At 43.9% G+C, this 23,671-nt stretch overlaps 1 protein-coding gene across 2 annotated transcripts in view; it reads left to right on the forward strand.

Annotated features, from left to right (window-relative positions):
• Positions 1-23,671, forward strand: part of LOC143766283 (uncharacterized) — a 68,538-nt gene that overhangs the window by 12,395 nt on the left and 32,472 nt on the right. The window contains exon 1 of one of the 2 annotated variants that reach the window (XM_077253838.1): positions 13,344-13,437. The exons of the other annotated variant lie outside the window; for it this stretch is intronic. The gene's annotated coding sequence lies outside the window, so the exon portion shown is untranslated. Of the gene's footprint in view, positions 1-13,343; positions 13,438-23,671 lie in introns of those variants that run through there. 2 annotated transcript variants of the gene reach the window in all.

The following is a 23,671-nucleotide window of genomic DNA, read 5'->3' on the forward strand; positions in this document are numbered from 1 at the left end:
AAGGTGGATAAGTGCTACCTGTTAAGCGGAGTTTTACTCTTGAGGGGCGTAGTCTCTGATGGTGGTTAGGGTAGTCACCAGCTCACGCTCCAGGGTAGTGCCCGGACCTGCAGCAGTTGACATATGGGTCAAAGGCATAAAAAGAAGCACAGAGAGTGAATACAGATGCATGGTCTGAAAGTCCGAGGTTAGGGCGGGCAGTACAAGTTCAATTTACGAAGCAAGCTTCCAGAGCGGAGAGATCAGACAGAGCATGTAAACAAGCTGGGTCAATAACAGGAGAGACAAAACAATAAAGCTCCAAGACAGGGAACTGGAGACAAACTGTAACTACAACCTTAGCTCAGGCAAGGTGTGGAGGAAGGAGCTGCCTAATGTATCCACTGCTGGCAGGGGATAGGCCAGCGAAGCAAAACTCTGCAGGATACAGTCATATTAAATTCCTGTAGAGTCTGACCGTACCTGGGTGGAGACTCTCCAGCATCAGAAGGATGTAGAGGTGCTGAAAGTGTTTATACGAGGCAGCTCAGCGAGATGGTCTGATATTGGGGGAGCAGAGCAGTGTACAGGATGGAGCTTATATACCGTGTGAATCTCTGGCATAACAGTCAAACACTATTTATCTGTATAAAGTGAATTTTGTGTATAATTACTTTTTCTGTTTATCTCTCTGACTGAGATAGTCAGAGACAATTTCAACATTCTAGTAACATTCAGTTAAACTGAACAAAAATAGCAATAAAATATTGGATAAATCAAGGAAATATCCGTTCATCTAGGTAGATTTCCTCAAAGTCCCCAAGAAGAAATTAATATCAAATTACACATTACACTGTCTGATCAAACTTATGATCTTAGCCTCAGCTACCTGGATTCAGTCGGGTTAGTCCTATATCAGACCTATACTGTCAAAAAAGGCGTCAATAGATAACCGTTTTGGTGCTTGTAGTGACAAGGAAAATGCCCAGGTCTGAAGACCTCCTCGCAGTAGGGACGCAATTATTCCCACCTTCTGGAACTCCTCCCCTGATGACCGGGGGTGCAGAGTAAAATATAACCTACAGCTCTCCCTGAACAACCTAAACTGGACATTTTCTTGCCCTAAAGTTTATCAGGGAGGACCATTACAAGTTTGGCAGCTACCAGCTGTACATCAGAGTTTACTGACGTCACATCCACTGCCGGCAGTGGAAGGCTATAAGAGGTTTTCATTAAATTAGTTATCTGACCCTACATCTGTGATGACTCCAGATTCTGACATTTCTTAGCCAGATCTTGAGTCATCTGCGTCAAATTCGCCATCTGGTCACAGAGTGTGTGAACAGGCTCCATACTGGCGAAAAAGAAAAATGTATTGGCCAGACATGATGTCACACTAGTCACTACTCACGGACTAATATACAAAGCTAGGGCTGACCTATGATGCATCCACATACAAGGAAATTAGCTAAATACTTATCAGGGCGCTACACCTTATATGGAAAATGATTTCATACAAAAGGAGAACAGAGAAAGACCAATACAAACAATTGGTGCACACACCTAATAAACAATCAAAAAATAAAAAGCTTTATTCATAACCATGACCACACAAAAAATTACATTAAAAACCATTAAAACATATAGAACAAACAGAGCAATCATCCCCTGCTGCTAAGTTAAGTACCTGAATGGCAATGCGTGTAGGATGGAGCAATAGAAAATATCTATCCATCTCTCTCTCTCTGTCTATCTATCTATCTATATATATCTATAATTGTCTAAGGGGTACTTTCGTCTGTCTGTCCGCAACTTCCGTAACGGTTATTCATTACCTGATTGGTCTCGCCAGCTGCCTATCATGGCTGCCGCGACCAATCAGCGACGAGCACAGTCCAATTAGTCCCTCCCTACTCCCCTGCAGTCAGTGCCGGCCGGCCGCTCCATACTCCCCGCAGTCACGGCTCACACAGGGTTAATGCCAGCGGTAACGGACCGCGTAATGCCGTGGGTAACTCACTCTGATACCGCCGCTATTAACCCTGTGTGACCAAGTTTTTACTATTGAAGCTGCCTATGCAGTGTCAATAGTAAAAGGATCTAATGTTAAAAATAATAATAAAAAAAAAAATTATATAGTCATCTTCCGCTGCCTTTCCCGCTCCTCGCCGCCCTCCGGTAACCGCTCTGTTCAAGCGGCAGGTTCCGGTGCCAATTATCGTATGGCAGAAGGACCTGCCATGACGTCACAGTCATGTGACCGTGAAGTCATCACAGGCCCTGCGCGAGTAGGACCTGCCATGACATCACGGTCATGTGACCGCGATGTCATCACGCCCTGGGACCGGAAGCTGCCGCCTGTACCGTGCACAGGTGACGGAACTACAAGTATGGTGAGTATGTTAGAACTACAAGGGGCCCTCGGATCGGAAGGTGAGTATGTTTATTTTTTATTTTTTAACCTGTGACATACGTGGCTAGGCAATATACTATGTGGCTGGGCAATATACTGCGTGGCTCTGTGCTGTATACTACATCGCTGTGCAATATACTACGTGGCTCTGTGCTGTATACTACGTCACTGGGCAATATACTACGTCATTGGGCAATATACTACATAGCTGGGCAATATACTATGTGGCTGGGCTGTATACTACGTGGCTGGGCTATATACTACATGGCTGGGCTATATACTACATGGCTGGGCTATATACTACATGGCTGGGCTATATACTACGTGGCTGGGCTATATTCTACGTGGCTGGGCAATATACTACGTCACTGGGCAATATACTACATCACTGGGCAATATACTACATTGCTGGGCTATGTACTACGTGGCTCTGTGCTGTATACTATGTCACTGGGCAATATACTACGTGGCTGGGCTATATACTACGTGGCTAGGCTATATACTACGTGTCTGACCAATATACTACGTGGGCTGTGCAATATACTATGTGGACATGCATATTCTAGAATACCCGATGCGTTAGAATTGGGCCACCATCTAGTATATACCATCATTATGTATATATAATTGTCTAAGGGGTACTTCCGTCTGTTTGTCTGTCTGTCATGGAAATCCCGGGTCGCTGATTGGTCGCGGCCAGCTGGCCGCGACCAATCAGCAACAGGCACAGTCCGGCCGCTAATTGGCCCCTCCCTACTCCCCTCCAGTCTGTGCCCCCTCCATACTCACCTCCAGTCAGCGCCCACATAGCGTATTAGGACTGCGTTACATCGCAGCATAACTCGGTGTAACGCAGTCCGTTAACGCTGCCATTAACCCTGTAAGTGTGCCCAACTTTTTACTATTGATGCTGCCTATGCAGCATCAATAGTAAAAACATAATGTTAAAAATAGTAATAATAAAAAAAATTATGTTGTCACCTTCCGCCGTCCGCTCCAGCCTTTCCCGCTCCTCGTGACGCTCCAGTCCCAAAAATGCATTGCGGCAATGACCGGAGATGACGTAGCGGTCTCGCAAGACTGCTACATCATCACGTGTTATTGCCGCAAGGCATTACTGGGAAAGGAGCGTCGCGAGGAGCATCGCTAAAGACCTGGTCTGGATCTGGGAGCCGCCGGAAGGTGAGTATATAACTATTTTTTATTTTAATTCTTTTTTTTAACAGGGATAGGGTGCCCACATTGCTATATACTACGTGGGCTGTGTTATATACTACGTGGGCTGTGTTATACACTGCGTGGGCTGTGCTATATACTACGTGGCTGTGCAATATACTGGGTGGGCTGTGCTATTACTATGTGGCTGTGCAATATACCACGTGGATGTGTTATATACTATGTGGCTGTGCAATATACTACGTGGCTGTGCAATATACTACGTGGCTGTGCTATATAGTACGTGGCTGTGCTATATACTATGTGGCTGTGCTATATACTACGTGGCTGTGCTATATACTACGTGGCTGTGCTATATACTACGTGGCTGTGCTATATACTACGTGGTTGTGCTATATACTACGTGGCCGTGCTATGTACTACATGGGCTGTGTTATATGCTACGTGCGCTGTGAGACTCTTTCGCCTGGGGCCCTCAAAAACCTGCAGCTGGCCCTGGCTTCACTAATTGATCACCGGATGCGACTAATCAGTGACAGACTAAGTCTGGCCACGAATTGACATAGAATTTGAACCACGCTTTGCTAATTGGTCGCGCCCGGCCGGACGAATCCTGTGTATTCATTGCATTATTCTGAAATCTTCATAAATAAACTACATACATATTCTAGAATACCCGATGCGTTAGAATTGGGCCACCATTTAGTAAATATTTATAAAACCCTTGACTAGTTCATATTAGAAGTATTCCCCATTTAAAAAGATAATTTAAGGCATGATATAGAGGTCACATGCAAAAGATATGCATTTTAAATAAATAGGTGGAAAGAATCACCACAAGAGGTTAGACCAAAGAAGCAGAGCCAACCAAATAGTGCTGCAAATGCTAGCACTCAGATGCAAGGGGAAATTCCTTTGATAGATACTATCTCATATGCTCCCAGAACGAAAACGACCATAATGAACTACCTTGATAAGTAAAAGGTGTGAAGACCAGGAATGTGGAGAGAAAGACCCCACGTGTATCACTGTTCTGCAACAGCTTCATGAGGAGTGTGTGCCCATAAGCTGAAGAGAGCTTGATATAGGACGAGCCTAATGAGCAAAGTGCTTAACGGTGTGTATTGCTTATGCGGTAGGCTGAGCGAGGAAGGTAGTGTAATGAAAATGCATACAAAAATACACGTACTGCTCCAATCTTACACCTGCTCTAAAGTCATGGCTTCTATGTACACAACAATCCTGCTCCTCCCCTTTGCCTTGTTTTGTGCTATAATTCATGTAGCCATGAGACACAACACCTAATAGCACTGATTTACAGACCTCTTTATGATTCTCCACTGAACATTTCATCATAAAAATTTATTGACAAGCAAATTGTAACATTAAGCTTTAAAAAAAGCTAGCATTAGAAGAGGAACTAAAAATTGTACAACCTCTTGGCTTAATATCATAAACTACTAGTCCTTGCATTGATGTCTACTGTTTGTATCCGTCTTCGTCAGTTAATACTTGAATTTTAGTACAATTTGTTGCTAAATGCAGAATTTATGAAAAAAATGTTTTTCTTGGCAGATTACTGTGCGTCAGAGGGACATCTGACAGTTACTGATTTTGAAGCAGCCGATTATGGTATCACACCATATATATATGAAGAGTATGACATTATTCCAGATAAACCCCCAGCCCTTAGCAAAAATGCATCTATTCGTTATCAACAGGTCCTATCTTCAGATTCATTACAGACTGTTAAGCAAAATAATAACAACAAAAGCGATGCTGAACATCAAAAAGCTCATTTAGGGAAGAAACCATTTTCATGTGCAGAATGTGGGAAATGTTTTACCAAGAAAACAAGGCTTACTGTACATGAGATAATTCACACTGGGGAGAAGCCATTTTCATGTTCATTATGTGGGAAATGTTTTAACAGGAAAGAAAGTCTTACTGCACATCAGAAAACTCACACTGGGGAAAAACCATTTTCATGTCCAGAATGTGGGAAATGTTTTACCAAGAAATCGAGTCTTACTGTGCATCAGAGAATTCACACAGGGGAAAAGCCATTTTTATGTGCAGAATGTGGGAAATGTTTTACTTGCAAAGGGGATCTCATTAAACATAAAAGCACTCACTTAGGGGCAAAGCCATTCTCATGTTCAGAATGTGGGAAATGTTTTACCAAGAAAGCAAGTATTGCTGTACATCAGAGAATTCACACAGGGGAGAAGCCATTTTTATGTTTAGAATGTGGGAAATATTTTAACTCCAAATCAAATCTTATTGCACATAAGAAAATTCACACAGGGGAAAAGCCGTTTTCTTGTTCAGAATGTGGCAAATGTTTTATCCAAAAAGCAAATTTTTGTGCACATCAGAGAACTCACACAGGGGAGAAGCCATTTTTATGTCAAGAATGTGGAAAATGTTTTATTGACAAAACAAATCTTGTTAGACATAGCAAGACTCACAAAAATGAGAAGCCATTTTCTTGTTCATAATGTGGGAAATGTTTTACCAACAAATTAAATCTTGTTACACATCTGAGAACTCGCACAGGAGAGAAGCCATTTTCATGTCCAGAATGTGGGAATTGTTCTTGTAAATCTAACATCTTTTTATAAATCAAAGAATGCACACAGAGGAGAAGCCATTTTCTTATTGAGAATTGGAGATTGAAATGTTTAACAAAGAAATTCTATTTTCTTGCACATCAGAGAAATTACACAGGGAAGTAGCCACTTCATAATTTATAAATTAACTTTATTGACATAGAGTACCAGAAAATTTACAGTAAAAGTTAATGATTAGGAAATGTGCTGTATGCAATGAGCAATAAAAATCAGCAAGTGTAATGCATATAACAATCCAAAATATTTCATAATGTATATAGAATACTTTACTTTTTTGTGAACACTACAACTGCATCTTAAAGAGGTTGACAAGTCTTTCTCTGGTATACATGATCAGGACAGTTGCTGAGGCAACCGTCAGACAACAAACATCTAACAATTATGGTGTCTTATTAATCAGATGTGTCCTAATTAAGTACAACAGCATCTACCCGCACCTGATACCAGACTACACAGAAGAGAAAGGTGTTGGATTGCCCCTTTAAAATATGTAACCAAGGATTAATAAACAACTGCTCTAATATCTATCTCTTTGTATCTATTGTTTCTATTGTCTATGAGTTAAGATAACGCCATAGGACCTGTGTAGTTGAAGGAGAGCTGGTATGGTTTGTATAGAAGTATTGAAGGCTGAATTACATTAAAGATCTCAGGTTTGTTAAGGCACTTTTCCGTTTTTGAAACTGTCCTTTTATTCGAGACTAGTATAATTATCCAGCTTTGCATTGTCCTATAAGATTTTCCGAGGACCTTTCAACAGTTTTTGCGTTTTAACTGACCACATAATGAAATATTGGCTGCAGACCTGAGTAAAACTTTGCTTTTAGTTTTTAATTTTTCCTCTTCTTTGCTGAGATATTAGCTTGTAAAGTTTAGGCCATTTATGTTATAGTTCAACTGGGTGTTACCACAGATTTGCCTCTGGGGACTTGTACTTCTTCCCCTTAATGGGTTAACAATCATAAGTAGGCAGCATCATACAGGAGAAAAAAAGATTATACATTCTCCTTTCATCACTGATGTCTACAGCTACTATTTAGAGATACCACAGAGCTATGTATCATTATAAACTCTTTCAGATCTCATCGAACAGCACTCAGTGAGGGACGAGGATCAGAACTGAGAGCATTGTGAGATAAGATCTGGAAGTGTTTGATACTGTTTTGTCTCACGAGGAGAGGTGGATCCTCTAAGCCCTAGGAAAAAGGTACTGGAAGCACTGGAGATTGCTGGCGGAAAGTACATCGGGAGGTAGATACCGGATGCACTGAAAGCCGCAGGACGCATATGATGAAGGTGCGAGAGTGCCTGGTAACACATGCCTAACAAGGTACCATTTACCCTCAGACATGCTTCCTATTTTCAACAATTGAACTTGTCAGCCATTTGTCTCAGGCGACAATATGAATAACAGCCGGGATGGGTCGAAACGTTAAAAGTTTTTTGTCGCTATCTTTTTGCCGATTAATTTCCTGCACCATCTTCCACATCAGTGCTTTTGTCTTATTCGCTATGTGTGAAATAAACTTTCTGCAAATGTTCATCAAGAGTGTGCGGTGATTCATTACCACTCCATGACAGGTGTGTAACTGTACCCCTCTCTCCCTTTTATTGCTCCTTTCAAATGAGTCCATAACAGCCCGATGAGGAAGAAATCAAATTGTGAGAAAAAGAGCGACCATCGAGCTTGATGGGTGTCGTAGCTGTTTTTATTCTGACCCAATGTCAGTACGCCAGATCACCAGTGAGGCCAAATCAAGAGGTTACGCCCGCCATTTTACAAGCGCGCCTGGAGACAAAAAGACACCTCACACATATCCTGTGAGCAAATCACTTTTATCTGATGTAATGCAGCAAGATGCAGTATTTTATACCATTTACAACAAATGTAACACACAATGTAATTCATGTAGCCCCTACCATCACCCAGGGTCATACTTTATTTACCACGCACCCAGAACATGTTGTGGCTGACTATTGAAAGCATACATGATAAGAAGTGTAGTCTCCTTGAGAGGAGACCATCAGACTACTGCGTCAACAGATTCTAGTAATTCTAGCAATTAAAGGCAAAAGGCACTTAAAGGCAAACTATTAACCCTTCAATATCAATTTCCCCCTTTTGTAAATGGTATAACCTCTGCTACAGGGTCAGCTGATGTCCACAAAGGAGCTACTGTCTCATGGGTCTAGTACCCACAAGGGGGCTTTCTACCTGCTTCGCCCATCCACCCTCAGTGTGGACACTCACCTCCCCCGTCAGCAGTGGCCATACGGGGCCTATGATACACTACAGAAGGTTCAGCCTTAGATAATACATATATTAGCGCTTTTACGGCTACATAAAACAATAAGCAAAGCAACAAGATTTGCATACAAGTCTGTAAAATGCCAAAAATAATCCATCCCTCTAGGCCGCTAAGCCAATTGGCTGGATTTAAAAAGGAGTCTCTATATTGTATTAGTCTTATTAAGAACCTTAAGGAACCAAGAAAATCTGAGTCCAAGTCTATGTAATAAGTTTGTTGTCCTTGTCAACATTTAAAAGTTTATCCAGTGTCTCTGTAAGGTGCAAACATCCTACCACTGCCAGCAAGGTGATTAGAACAACAGTCTTTCTGCTAGTGAAAAGATCTTTTTGCAGTGACTGGCATGGATCCAGATGGGCGTTCCCTCAAGTGAATGTGGTCAGCTGGACTTTACAACGGACCGTCAAACCGTGGATATAGGCTCCTCATGTGTCTGTGTATGACCACCCAATCACCTGGATTCAGCAGATGTACGTCTGCACTGGCATTAAGATCTGGAATGGATGAAAACACATGTTTATGCACCATATTAAGGCTGCGTGTCCACGTTCAGGATGGCCGGCGGTATCGCCGGAGCGGCGAAGCCGCTCGGCGCTAAGCCCCGCCCCCTTCTGGGACGCGATGATGCCGGATGTGTTAACTGTACACATCCGGGATCATCGCCCCCCTCCCATAGGGCCCTGTGTTATGCCTTGCGGGGACGCTGCGTCCCCGCAAGGTGTACGGACATGCTGCGATCTGAAAAGACGCGCAGCATGTCCGGAGTCGCAGGCCTGCCGCGTGCGGGTTTCCACGCATAGTGGACACGGGATTTCAAAAAATCCCCTCCACTATGCTGGAACATCTGGACGCTGCGTGTTTGACGATGCAGCTCTGCGCAGCGTCAAACAAGCAGCGTTTACTGACCGTGGACACACACCCTAAGTCTTTTCTGCAGGGCCTGGACATGGGCTGTCATAGCACCGTGTTGCATTTGTAGCACCTGTGGGAAGTACAGACCAGTCTCTGGCAAACTACTAAACAGGACTTCAAAAGGAGGCGAGCCTGTCTTTCTATTTGGAGTGTGTCTGACTGAAAAGAGTGCTAGAGACAAGCACTCTACCCCGCTCTTTCCTGTGTCTGTCATGGCCTTTGAATTTTCAGTTTAAGTGTCCCATTTAGTCTTTCCACTTTCCCACTACTTTGTTGTCTATATGGTGCATGACATGCTTGCTGTACTCCTAGGGCCTGCATGACTTCCCTCATTATTTTTCCCGTGAAGTGTGTCCCTATCGCTCTCTATGGTTTCTGGGACACCATACCTGCAGATCAGTTCTTTCATCAGTTTGTCTGCAGTCACTTCAGCGTGCAAGCAGACTCCAGATACTCCAGGTGTTTGTGGTATAGATTGTCACTGGGAAATTAGCTTGTTCAAGAAGATGTCGCTAATCCTTAGTGTGCAATTTTATGACTAAGAGTTCATGGTCACCAATGGAATAATTCTATTCTTCTGGTGAATATTTTGTGGAGAAAAGTCCGCAGGTATGATTTCTTGCTCTAGAGATATTTTTAGAGAGAAGTGCTCCTACTCTCCAGATCAAGGAAGAAAGGTCTGTCCACATCAGGATGGGTCAGGACAGGAGCAGCATAGAAACCAGTCTTGAGTTCTGGAAAGGTTTGAACAGCAGATTCTGACCAGTTCTGGAAAATGAATGCCCTTCTGAGTTAGGATCGTCAGCAGAGCAACCACTAAGGGTATGTGTCCACAGTCAGTAAACGCTGCTTGTTTGACGCTGCGCAGAGCTGCAGCGTAAAACACGCAGCGTCCAGATGTTCCAGCATAGTGGAGGGGATTTTATGAAATCCTGTGTCCACTATGCGTGGAAACACGCATCCGACTTCCCTGCAACTCCGGACATGCTGCGCGTCTTTTCAGATCGCAGCATGTCAGGGCTACCTGCGGCGACGCTGCGTTGCTGCAAGTAATATCACAGGGCGCTATGCTAGGGTGCGATGATCCCGGATGTGTACAGTTAACACATCCGGCATCATCGCGTCCCAGAAAGGGGGCGGGGCTTAGCGCAGAGCGGCTTCGCCGCTCCGGCGATACCGCAGGCCATCCTGACCGTGGACACGTACCCTTAGGGTATGTGTCCACGTTCAGGATTGCATCAGGATTTGGTCAGGATTTTTCATCAGTATTTGTAAGCCAAAACCAGGAGTGGGTGATAAATGCAAAAGTGGAGCATATGTTTCTGTTATACTTTTCCTCTAATTGTTCCACTCCTGGTTTTGGCTTACAAATACTGATGAAAAATCCTGACCAAATCCTGATGCAATCCTGACCGTGGACACAAACCCTAAGGGTATGTTTCCACGTTCAGGAAACGCTGCGTTTTTGACGCTGCGTTTTTCCGCAGCGTCAAAAACGCAGCGTCCAGATGTTACAGCATAGTGGATGGGATTTCATGAAATCCAGACTCCACTATGCGTTTAAAAACGCATGCGTTTTTGCCGCGAAAACGCATGCGTGGTGCGTTTTTTCTAAACGCAGCATGTTGCTACTATGAGCAAAACACGCAGGTACACCGCAGGTGACCTGCCAGTGACCTCAGGTGCAGTTTTGGTCAGGATTTTACCTGCATAAAATCCTGACCAAAGCCTGAAGCAAAACTGAACGTGGAAACATACCCTTAGGCTATGTGCACACGTCAGGATTTCTTGCAGAAATTACCTGAACAAAACCGGACATTTTCTGCAAGAAATCCACCTGCGGATTTTTCACGTATTTCTTGCGGATTTTTTGTGTTTTTTTCCGGAGGTTCTGGGATGCAATAACATAGTGGGAAATCCGCAAAATTAATGAACATGCTGCGTTTTTTTCCCGCGATGCGCAACATATGCACAAAAATTGCGGAATGCATTCTAAATGATGGGATGCATATGTATGCATATTTTAAGCATTTTTATCGCGTTTTTATAGCGGAAAAATCCAGAAAGTGTGCACACAGACTTAAGTAGTTTTTAATTAACCCTCAACTGGTGAGGTGGGGTTTCCTATACCCCAGTGTTTAGAAATCTCTTATTTCTACAGAAAATGCAAAGATCACGTTTGTTTTAATCGTTTTCTTATTGGCGATTGATTACACGAGTATAACAAATTTTTGACACCCACAAGTATCAGAAAATGTAATACTTTGATAAAAATAAAGAAGTTTTCAAAATTTGAAAATGTGTAAAAAATAATTACATGAGTGGTGATGTGAGGTTCAGCAAGGCCAAGACAGCACTTAGCGACAGCTAGCTCTGTTAGGGCTGTCCCACACGTCCAGATAATTCCGGTACCGGAATAAATCGGTACCGGAGTTATCCGTGTCCGTGTGCCTGGGAACTCACGGAGGCCATACTTGCGGCACACGTGTGCCGCCCGTATGGCGAGTGGGTACCACACGGAGCGTGTGGTACCCACTCTGCATGGTGCTGAAGCTGCGATTCATATCCTCTCTGCAGTAGCGTTTGCTGCAGAGAAAATATGAAGAATAGTGTTTAAAATAAAGATCCATGTGTCCGCCGCCCCCCCCCCCCTGTGCGCCCCCCCCGCTGGTCAGAAAATACTTACCCGGGTCCCCCGTCGGCTGTCGCTCCTTCCTGGTCTGGCCGCGGCTTCTCCTGCATGCGGTCACGTGGGGCCGATCATTTACAGTCATGAATATGTGGCTCCACCCCCCCATAGGGGCGGAGCCGACTATTCATGATTGTAAATGATCGGCCCCACGTGACCGCATACAGTAGGAGGCGCGGCCAGACCAGGAAGGAGCGAGGGAGCGGGTAAGTATTTTCTGACCAGCGGGGGGGGCGCACAGGGGGTGGGGGGGCGGCGGACACATGGATCTTTGTTTTTAACACTATTCTTCATATTTTCTCTATAGCAAACGCTGCTACAGGGAAGATATGAATACCGGCTTCAGCACCATGTGGGGGGGACAGCGCTTACTGTAGCGCTGTTTCCGGCACGCCACACGGACCCCAGACGGAGAATGTCCGTGTGAGGTCCGTGTTTTACGCGGACCCATTGACTCTATTGCGTCCGTGTAATACGTGCGCTCCCACGAACACTGACATGTCTCCGTGTTTGGCACACGGAGACACGGTCCGCAAAAAATCAATGACATCTGAACAGATGCATTGATTTTTATGGGTCTACGTGTGTCAGTGTCTCCGGTACGTGAGGAAACTGTCACCTCACGTACCGGAGCCACTGACGTGTGAAACCGGCCTTATGCGTGGCCAGAAGAGAGAGGCCTTGACGACATCCTGTTGACAAGGAAATGGATGGAAGCAAGTGAGACAGGTATCCTCATACCAGCATTTTTCAATGAATGGCAACCGAACAAAAATTCCCTGGGGTGTGGCAAACCACACCCCACCTCACCTCACCAGTTGAGGGTTAGACTGATGGTAATTAAGAGCAAAGTCACACAATCGGCTCTGCTCCGTACACCTCGTACACACACGGCTCCGCTCTGTACACCTCATACACACGGCTCTGCTCCGCACACCTCGTACACACACGGCTCCGCTCTGTACACCTCATACACACGGCTCTGCTCCGCACACCTCGTACACGCGGCTCCGCTCTGTACACCTCATACACACGGCTCTGCTCCGCACACCTCGTACACGCGGCTCTGCTCCGTACACTTCGTACACACACAGCTCCGCTCTGTAAAGCCTTGTACACACACGGCTCTGCTACATCCACCCTGTAAACCCCTCCTGACCCCACACAGAAACTTCCCCTCATCCAGCACCATGACAACCAGCACAGTCCTGCATACACTGAGGCCCCTGATCATGTGACCCCTGACTCCTCCCCTCCTGTGACCTCATCACAGGTCCTGTGTGCACAGAGCAGCCATATATGTGGTGTGCGGCTCTGCAGGTGGAGGTAGGTGCTGGAGCCCCGTTATTCTCTATCAGGATTAGCCGCAGGTCACACTCGGCCATTTTTCCTCCCCATATAATAAATGGCCTTTACCATCTCTGTGATGTTCCGTTTTCCATGTTTCCCCCCTGAATACACACATTCTCCCCCCGTCGCTGGGGTCTGACCTGTGACTTCTATGTCGCTGCTCCCCCCACTGCAGAACGCTGCGACTAATGACTACATAGACGCCAATATCGCTGTAAACGGTAGTAACGTTCGGTCCTCAGTCTCTCTCCCACACAAGGTCTCCTTGTCTCTCCCCATTCAGATGTTCGGCACATGGAGAGGTCATTGGCGATCAGCACCATCCGTATTAACCCCTTAACGACCAGGGGTTTTTCAGTTTTGCGTTTTTGTTTTTTGCTCCCCTCCTTCCCAGAGCCATAGCTTTTTTATTTTTCCGTCAATATGGCCATTGTTTGTTGCGGGACGAGTTGTACTTTTGAACAACACCATTGGTTTTACCATGTCGTGTACTAGAAAATGGGAAAAAAATTCCAAGTGCGGTGAAATTGCAAAAAAAGTGCAATCCCACACTTGTTTTTTGTTTGTCTTTTTTGCTAGGTTTACTAAATGCTAAAACTGATCTGCCATCATGATTCTCCAGGTCATTACGAGTTCATAGACACCAAACATGTCTAGGTTCTTTAAGTGGTGAAAAAAAATCCAAAGTTTGTAAAGAAAAGAAAAATGTTGCAATTTTCCGAGACCCCTAGTGTCTCCATTTTTCGGGATCTAAGGCTGGGTCAGGGCTTATTTTTTGCACTCTGATTTGACGTTTTTATTCATACCATTTTGGTGTGAATAAGCTCTTTTGATCGCCCATTATTTCATTTTATTGCTATGTTGCAGCGACCAAAAAAACTTAATTCTGGTGTTTTGATATTTTTTTTTCTCACTACGCCGTTTACCGATTAGATTAATTATTTTTATATATTGATAGATCGGACGATTGTGATTGCGGCGATACCACATTTGTGTATATTTTAATTTTTTTATAGTTTTATTTTGAATGGGGTGAAATTGGTGATTTCAACCTTTTTATATTTTTATTTTTTAAAATTTTAATTTTTTTTTTTTTTACTTTTTACATGCTTCAATAGTCTCCCCAGGAGACTAGAAGCTGCACTTGTCCGATCGCCTCTGCTACATAGAGCAGGGCTACAGTCCTTCTCTAAATAGTAGATATGGTTACTTGCTATGAGCGCCGACCACCAGGCATTTAACATGTTAACCGCGGCTGTTACGGGCACGTTAGCTGATCAGATCAGCTGTCATGTCCTGGAAAAAGTGCGGGCTTATCGCTGGAGCCTGCACTAAACATAGGGAGGCGTCCAATGACAGACTGTCAGCCATTGGACGTTAAGGTGTTAAAGGTCACCGTGAAGTGGTTGGATGGATATGCAGTCTTTCATCAAAAAGTACTAGCAGTACCTTTTTATGTTTTTACAGTTTGCAGTAAAATTGGAGTTCATGTATTTATTAATCGCAGTGTGCTGACACAATATGTATGTACACACGTGGTCAAAATTGTTAGTACCCGTCATTTAATGACAGAAAAACCCACAATAGTCACAGAAATAACTTGTATCTGACAAAAGTGATTGTTCATTTTTATAGATTTTTTTTTTTTATTTATAAATGAAAGTCAGACATTAATTTTCAACCATGCTTTCACAGAATTAAAAAAAAACAAAAAAAAAACCCAACTCATGAAATAGGCTCGGACAGAAATGATGGTAACCTTAACTTAATATTTTTGTATTGGTTAGGACATAGTTAATGTCCTGTTCTCTCAGGGTTATTATGGTTGGCCTCTCTTTCAAGATGGGAGGGGTATTTATACTCGCCTCTAGCTGGGTTTCTTTGTCAGCTATACGTTCTGCTTCAGTCTGTGTGCTTGACCCCTGGAGTGTGCGCCCGGCTTGCATCGTGTTTATCTTGCTTTCCATGCATTATTCTGTTCGTTTTTCTGGATTACTGAACTCTGGCTTTGCTTCTGACTATCCCCTGTCTCTCCTTTTTGGTACCTCGTGATCTCCTGGCTCCGATCTCTGCTTGTTTGATAATTCTTTAGTGCCTTTCCCTTCTCTGTTTCCCAGTGTCTGGCTCCGCCCCCTGACCTTCTCCCACTCTGTCACATGTCTAAGGTCCTGTTGGTGACCAGGTTAGTAACCCGGCATCTAGCTTAGCTCCTTTGCTGCTGTGTGCAGCTCTCCCCCCAGCATTAATACCTGGGATCCGTGACAATTTTGTTGCGCAACCTTTTGAGGCAATCACTGCAATCAAACAATTTTTGTAACTCAATGAGACTTTTGCACCTCTTAACAGGTATTTTGGCCCACTCCTCAAGAGCAGACTTCTCCAGTTGTCTCATGTTTGAAGGGTGCCTTTTCCAGACAGCATGTTTCAGCTCTTTCCAAAGATGCTCAATAGGATTTAGGTCAGGACTCATAGAAGGCCACTTCAAAATAGTCCAATGTTTTCCCTCTCAGCCATTCTTGGGTGTTTTTAGCTGTGTGTTTTGGGTCATTATCCTGTCGCAAGACCCATGACCTGCGACTGAGACCAAGCTTTTTGACACCATGCAGCCCATTTCTTTCTAGAATCCCTTGAGAGTCTTGAGATTTCATTGTACCCTGCACAGATTCTAGACACCCTGTACCAGATGCAGCAAAGCAGCCCCAGAACATAAGAGCCTCCTCTATGTTTCACAGTACGGACAGTGTTTTTTTCTTGATATGCTTCATTTTTCCATCTGTGAACTTAGAGCTGATGTGCCTTGCCAAAAAGTTCCATTTTTGTGTCATCTGTCCATAGGACATTCTCCCAGAAGCTTTGTGGCTTGTCGACATGTAGTTTGGCATATTCCAGTCTGGCTTTTTTTATGATTTTTTTTCAACAATGGTGTCCTCCTTAGTCGTCCCCCATGAAGTCCATTTTGGCTCATATAATGATGCATGGTGCGATCTGACACTGATGTTCCTTGAGCTTGAAGTTCACCTTTAGGGCATGTTCACACTTTGCAGATTTTGCTGCGGATTTTTCCGCAGCGGATTTGGAAAAACCGCATTGAAAATCCGCTGCGGATTTTCCTGCGGTTTCTTCTGCGGATTCCTCTGCGGGTTTTCAACAGCACTTTCCTATTGGTGCATGTTGAAAACCGCTGCGGAATCCGCAGAAAGAAGTGACATGCTCCTTCTTTTTTTCCGCAGCAATTCCATGCGGTTTTTAAAGGGATTTTCCGCAAAGTGGAAACAGTGGTTTTTGTTTTCCATAGGGTAACATTGTACTGTACCCTGCATGGAAAACTGCTGCGAATCCGCAGCGGATCCGCAGCAAAAACCGCAAAGTGTGAACATAGCCTTAATCTGTTTGGAAGTTTTTCTGAGCTATTTTGTTACCATTCGTATTATCCCCCTCTTTGATTTGTCATCACTTTTTCTCCTGCGGCCACATCCAGGGAGGTTGTCTACAGTCCCATGGATCTTAAATTTCTAAATAATATGTGTAACTGTAGTCACAGGAACATCAAGCTGCTTTGAAATGGTCTTATAACTTTTACCGTTAATATGTTTGTCTATAATTTTCTTTCTAATCTCCTGAGACAACTGTTTCCTTCACTTCCTCTGGTCCATGTTGAGTGTGATACACACCATGTCACCAAACATCACCGTAAGTATCTGTAGCCCTATATACAGACCCACTCACTGATTCCAAGATTGTAGACACCTGTCATGCTAATTTATGGACAAACCGTGATTTAACATGTTGCTTTTGTCACATTGTCATTATTCTATTGTAGGATTTGAGCAGGAGCCTTAGTGGTTAATGCTGCTGGCCTCCCTTTGGATAGGGGAGGGCTTTTATAGCTGCAGGAGGCTTGCTTTGTCAGTTATACTTCTGCCCTCAGCTGAGCTAAGGGCTAACCCTTCTTGCGGATGTGAGTGCAACTAAAAGGGCCATCTTAAAAGATAGGATTTTAACCCCTTAAGCCCCGAGGGTGGTTTGCACGTTAATGACCGGGCCAATTTTTACAATTCTGACCACTGTCCCTTTATGAGGTTATAACTCTGGAACGCTTCAATGGATCTTGGCGATTCTGACATTGTTTTCTCGTGAGATATTGTACTTCATGTTAGTGGTAAAATTTATTCGATATAACTTGTGTTTATTTGTGAAAAAAATGGAAATTTGGCAAAAATTTTGAAAATTTCACAATTTTCCAACTTTGAATTTTTATGCCCTTAAATCACAGAGATATGTCACACAAAATACTTAATAAGTAACATTTCCCACATGTCTACTTTACATCAGCACAATTTTGGAACCATAATTTTTTTTTGTTAGGGAGTTATAAGGGTTAAAAGTTGACCAGCAATTTCTCATTTTTACAACACCATTTTTTTTTAGGGACCACATCTCATTTGAAGTCATTTTGAGGGGTCTATATGATAGAAAATACCCAAGTGTGACACCATTCTAAAAACTGCAGCCCTCAAGGTACTCAAAACCACATTCAATAAGTTTATTAACCCTTCAGGTGTTTCACAGGAATTTTTGGAATGTTTAAATAAAAATAAACATTTAACTTTTTTTCACACAAAATTTACTTCAGCTCCAATTTGTTTTATTTTACCAAAGGTAACAGGAGAAAATGGACCCCAAAAGATGTTGTACAATTTGTCCTGAGTACGCCGATATCCCATATGTGGGGGTAAACCACTTTTTGGGCACATGACAGAGCTCTGAAGCGAAGGAGCGCCATTTGACCTTTCAATGCAAAATTGACTGGAATTGAGATGGGACGCCATGTTGCGTTTGGAGAGCCCCTGATATGCCTAAACATTGAAACCCCCCACAAGTGACACCATTTTGGAAAGTAGACCCCTTAAGGAACTTATCTAGATGTGTGGTGAGCACTTTGACCCACCAAGTGCTTCACAGAAGTTTATAATGCAGAGCCGTAAAAATAAAAAATCTTTTTTTTTCACAAAAATGATCTTTTCGCCCCCAATTTTTTATTTTCCCAAGGGTAAGAGAAGAAATTGGACCCCAAAAATTGTTGTGCAATTTGTCCTGAGTACGCTGATACCCCATATGTGGGTGTAAACCATTGTTTGGGTGCATGGCAGAGCTCAGAAGGGAAGGAGCGCCATTTGACTTTTCAATGCAAAATTGACTGGAATTGAGATGGGACACCATGTCGCGTTTGGAGAGCCCCTGATGTGCCTAAACATTAAAACCCCCCACAAGTGACACCATTTTGGAAAGTAGACCCCCTAAGGAACTTATCTAGATGTGTTTTGAGAGCTTTGAACCCCCAAGTGTTTCAGTACAGTTTATAACGCAGAGCCGTGAAACTAAAAATGCTTTTTTTTTTTCAGAAAAATGATTATTTTAGCCCCCAGTTTTATATTTTCACAAGGGTAACAGGATAAATTGGACCCCAAAAGTTGTTGTCCAATTTGTCCTGAGTACGTTGATACCCCATATGTGGGGGGGAACCACTGTTTGGGCGCATGGCAAAGCTCGGAAGGGAAGGAGCGCCATTTGGAATGCAGACTTAGATGGATTGGTCTGCAGGCGTCATGTTGCATTTGCAGAGCCCCTGATGTACCCAAACAGTATAAACCCCCCATAAGTGACCCCATATTGGAAACTAGACCTTCCAAGGAACTTATCTAGATGTGTTGTGAGAACTTTGAACCCCCAAGTGTTTCACAGCACTGCGTTGTAAACTGTAGTGAAAATAAAAAATCCTTTTTTTCCCACAAAAATGATTTTTAGCCCCCCAAATTTTTATTTTCCCAGAGATAACAAGAGAACTTGGACCCCAAAAGTTGTTGTCCAATTCATCCCGAGTACGCTGATGCCCCATATGTTGGGGTAAACCCCTGTTTGGGCGCACGGGAGAGCTCGGAAGGGAAGGAGCACTGTTTTACTTTTTCAACGCAGAATTGTCTGGAATTGAGATCGGACGCCATGTCGCGTTTGGAGAGCCCCTGATGTGCCTAAACAGTGGAAACTCCCCAATTCTACCTGAAACTAATCCAAACACACCCCTAGCCCTAATCCCAACTGTAACCCTAACCACACCCCTAACCCTGACACACCCCTAATTCTAATCTCAACCCTAATCCCAACCGTAAATGTAATCCTAACCCTAACTTTAGCCCCAACCCTAACTTTAGCCCCAACCCTAACTTTAGCCCCAACCCTAACTTTAGCCCCAACCCTATCCCTAACTTTAGCCCCAACCCTAGCCCTAACCCTAACCCTAGCCCTAACCCTAGCCCTAATGGGAAAATGGAAATAAATACATTTTTTAAATTTTATTTTTCTCTAACTAAGGGGGGTTTGATTTACTTTGATAGCGTTTTTTATATCGGATTTTTATGATTGGCAGCTGTCACACACTAAAAGACGCTTTTTATAGCAAAAAAGTTTTTGCGTCTCCATATTTTGAGACCTATAATTTTTCCGTATTTTGGTCCACAGAGTCATGTGAGGTCTTGTTTTTTGCGGGACGAGTTGACGTTTTTATTGGTAACATTTTCGGACATGTGACAGTTTTTGATCACTTTTTATTCCGATTTTTGTGAGGCAGAATGACCAAAAACCAGCTATTCATGAATTTCTTTTGGGGGAGGCGTTTATACCGTTCCACGTTTGGTAAAATTGATAAAGCAGTTTTATTCTTCGGGTCCGTACGATTACAGCGATATCTCATTTATATAATTTTTTTATGTTTTGGCTCTTTTATACGATAAAAACTATTTTATAGCAAAAATAATTATTTTGGCATCGCTTTATTCTGAGGACTATAACTTTTTTATTTTTTTTGGTTATGATGCTATATGGCGGCTCGTTTTTTGCGGGACAAGATGACGTTTTCAGCGGTACCATGGTTATTTATATCCATCTTTTTGATCGCGTGTTATTTCACTTTTTGTTCGGCGGTATGATAATAAAGCGTTGTTTTTTGGCTCGTTTTTTTTTACTTACGGTGTTCACTGAAGGGGTTAACTAGTGGGACAGTTTTATAGGTTGGGTCGTTACGGACGCGGCGATACTAAATATGTGTACTTTTATTGTTTTGGGTTTTTTTAGATAAAGAAATGTATTTATGGGAATAATATATATATTTTTTCTTCTTTATTTAGGAAATTTTTTTTTAATTTTTTTTTTTACACATGTGGAAATTTTTTTTTTAACTTTTTTACTTTGTCCCAGGGGGGGACATCACAGATCGCCGATCTGATAGTGTGCACAGCACTCTATCAGATCGGCGCTCTCACTCACATCGCTGCAGGCTGCAGCTTTCATCTGCAGCCTGCTCCGGACCCGGAAGTACTCCCTGCAGGACCCGGATGCAGCCCCGCGGCCATTTTGGATCCGGGGCCTGCAGGGAGGAGACGCTCGGTACAAGGTGAGTACATTCCCTTGTACCGATCGTCTCAGGGAAGCCCTCAGGGAGCCCCCTCCCTGCGCGATGCTTCCCTGTATCTCCGGTACACCGCGATCATGTTTGATCGCGGTGTGCCGGGGGTTAATGTGCCGGGGGCGGTCCGTGACCGCTCCTGGCACATAGTGCCGGATGTCAGCTGCGATAGGCAGCTGACACTCGGCCGCGCTCCCCCCGTGAGCGCGGCCGATTGGCTATGACGTACTATCCCGTCACTGGGAATTAAGTCCCAGGTCACCTTGACGGGATAGTACGTCATATGGGATTAAGGGGTTAATTGGGATAGTATCAATAGGTTCAAATGGTGCTTCCATCAGAGCTGAGAGCACAAAATTCAGGTCCCATGGAACCAACTTCTGCTTGATGACTGGTCTGGACCTAGTTGCAGCCTTGAAGAACCTAGATATCCAGTGATTGCTGGCTAACCTACTATTGTACAGCACCCCCAGAGCCAACACTTGAACCCTAAGAGTGCTTGTAGCTAAACCCATTTCTAATCCCTTCTGTAAAAATTCCAAAATTTTTCTAACACATATATTTTTTTGGTCAACATGTGCCCCTGAGACCTCTAAAAATTTCTTCCAAATTCTGACATAAATGTTTGTCTTAGACACCTTTCTACTCTTTAGTAAAGTATTTACTAGCTCTCGAGAAAAACCCTTCGCTCTTAGTAACGACCTCTCAAATTCCACGCCTCTAGATGTAAATTGGCGACTCGTGGATGGAGAATTGGGCCCTGGGAGAGGAGATCTGGTATGTCTGGAAGAATCCAATGCTGGGAAATGGACATTTTCCTCAGCCATGGAAACCATGACCTTCTGGGCCAGAACGGGGCTACCATGATTACCCGGGCCCTGTCCTCCTGTATCTTCCTCAGAACTATCGGGATTAAGTTTAGAGGGGGAAAAGCCTAAGCGAGATTGAAGTGCCACGAAATTGAGAGAGCATCCACTGCATATGGGTTTTCCCTGGGATTTAAGGAGCAGAATCGATGTAGCTTCATGTTTTCCTTGCTTGCGAAAAGGTCTTTGTCTGGGCACCCCCATAATTGTACAATCTGATTGAAGATGGTCTGATTCAATGTCAATTCTCCCTGTCCGAGCTTAGATAGTCGGCCACAACATTGAGCTTTCCTTTTATATGAAGAGCCGTAAGAGATAGTAGATGTTTTTCGGCCATCTGAAAAATACGATCCGCAACATCCATTAACGAACAATTTAGAGTCTTTAAAGAGGGCTGCCGGCTTTTCTTCTCTTTAAGACCCCGCTCCTCTGAAGATGAAAGTCAGAGGGTCGGTGATATCCTGTCTCTGTTCAGGGGGCTCCGCAAGCCTGGGCGTTTTCTCTCCCCTCTACGGCCCCTGAGAGAGTGTTGGTGAATGCATTTTTGAGACCCCTTGGCACATTTACGATGAGCCTGATAGAGTGCGTCTGGCGGAGGATATGGTGATGAGTGTGTGTCAGGGGAAGCACTCGGCCGAATGGTTTTGCTCGGAATTCAGACGTTGGGGTTCCGAAGGTTTCGTGAGATAACGCTGCCCTCCGGGGCTTGTTCCGTAGAGGCCTGTCCGAACGTCTGAATGATGCCCTGACACTTCATCCTCCACCTGATTCGCTGGATGAGGCAATGACCCAAGCAGTTCCTATGGAGTGCAGGTTGCGGGCAAGAGGGGTTATGCAACTGGAGTCATCATTGTTCCCCGGTGGAGATGATGCTGTATCTACTTCTGAGGCTATGGAGGTGGGTGCCATCGCTTTGAATGAGAAAGAGAGAAGACATCATCGTGAGAAGCAGTTGTGTTTCTATTGTGGAGAGTCAGGACACTGGAAGAGGGATTGTCCATCCTGCCCTTTACCATTCAAGTCGGTGGGAAACGACTAGGTCTGGGTGATGGTCAAGGACGCCATCCAGACCCCCAGGTACACCCCTCCTCATTTGCTAAAGTTTTGCTACTGGTGGAACTGTTGGTGGACGGTTGTCCTTATTTTTCTACAGCTTTTTTGGACTGCAGTTCATCCATCAACTTGGTCAGTCCTCACTTGATTTCACAATGTAAGATAGGAACAGTTAGACTCCAGTGAAAGTGGTGGCCATTGACTCCTCACCCTTCACTAAAGAGGTTTTTTCCTTCAAAATTGGCTCTGATCATGTTGAAGAAGTAAGTTGTTTTGCCTTGGGAAATTTTCCTGCTGGGTTGGTGTTGGGAATGCCCTAGTTGCAGCGCCATAACCCTATCATCAATTGGGTGACGGGGGAGATTGTTCAATGGGGCCCTAATTGTGTGAACCATGATTGTGAATCTGAATTGCTATCTGAACCCGTAAAGTCTGTCGGTCTGGAGGGTATTGCGGAGTACCTGAAGGACTTCGAAGACGTGTTCTCCGAAAGCGAGGTTGAGGTTTTACCTCCACATAGACCCTTTGATTGTGCCATTGAGCTGGTTCCTGGTGCTAAGTTGCCTAACACCCGTCTGTTCAACTTGTCCGGTCCTGATCGTTTAGCCATGAAGGAGTATATTGCAGAAAGCTTGCACAAGGGGCATATACGTCCTTCCGTCTCTCCAGTGGCTGCCGGATTCTTTTTCGTTAAAAAAAAAAGATGGCGGTCTTCGTCCCTGCCACGACTTTTGAGAACTTAATAAAATAACCGTGAAAAACACATACCCTCTTCCCCTCACCCCAGATCTTTGTAATCAGTTGTCTGGGGCTAAATGATTCTCCAAACTTG

This window comes from Ranitomeya variabilis, chromosome 4 (genome assembly GCF_051348905.1).
Source record: "Ranitomeya variabilis isolate aRanVar5 chromosome 4, aRanVar5.hap1, whole genome shotgun sequence".
Lineage (NCBI taxonomy): Eukaryota > Metazoa > Chordata > Amphibia > Anura > Dendrobatidae > Ranitomeya > Ranitomeya variabilis.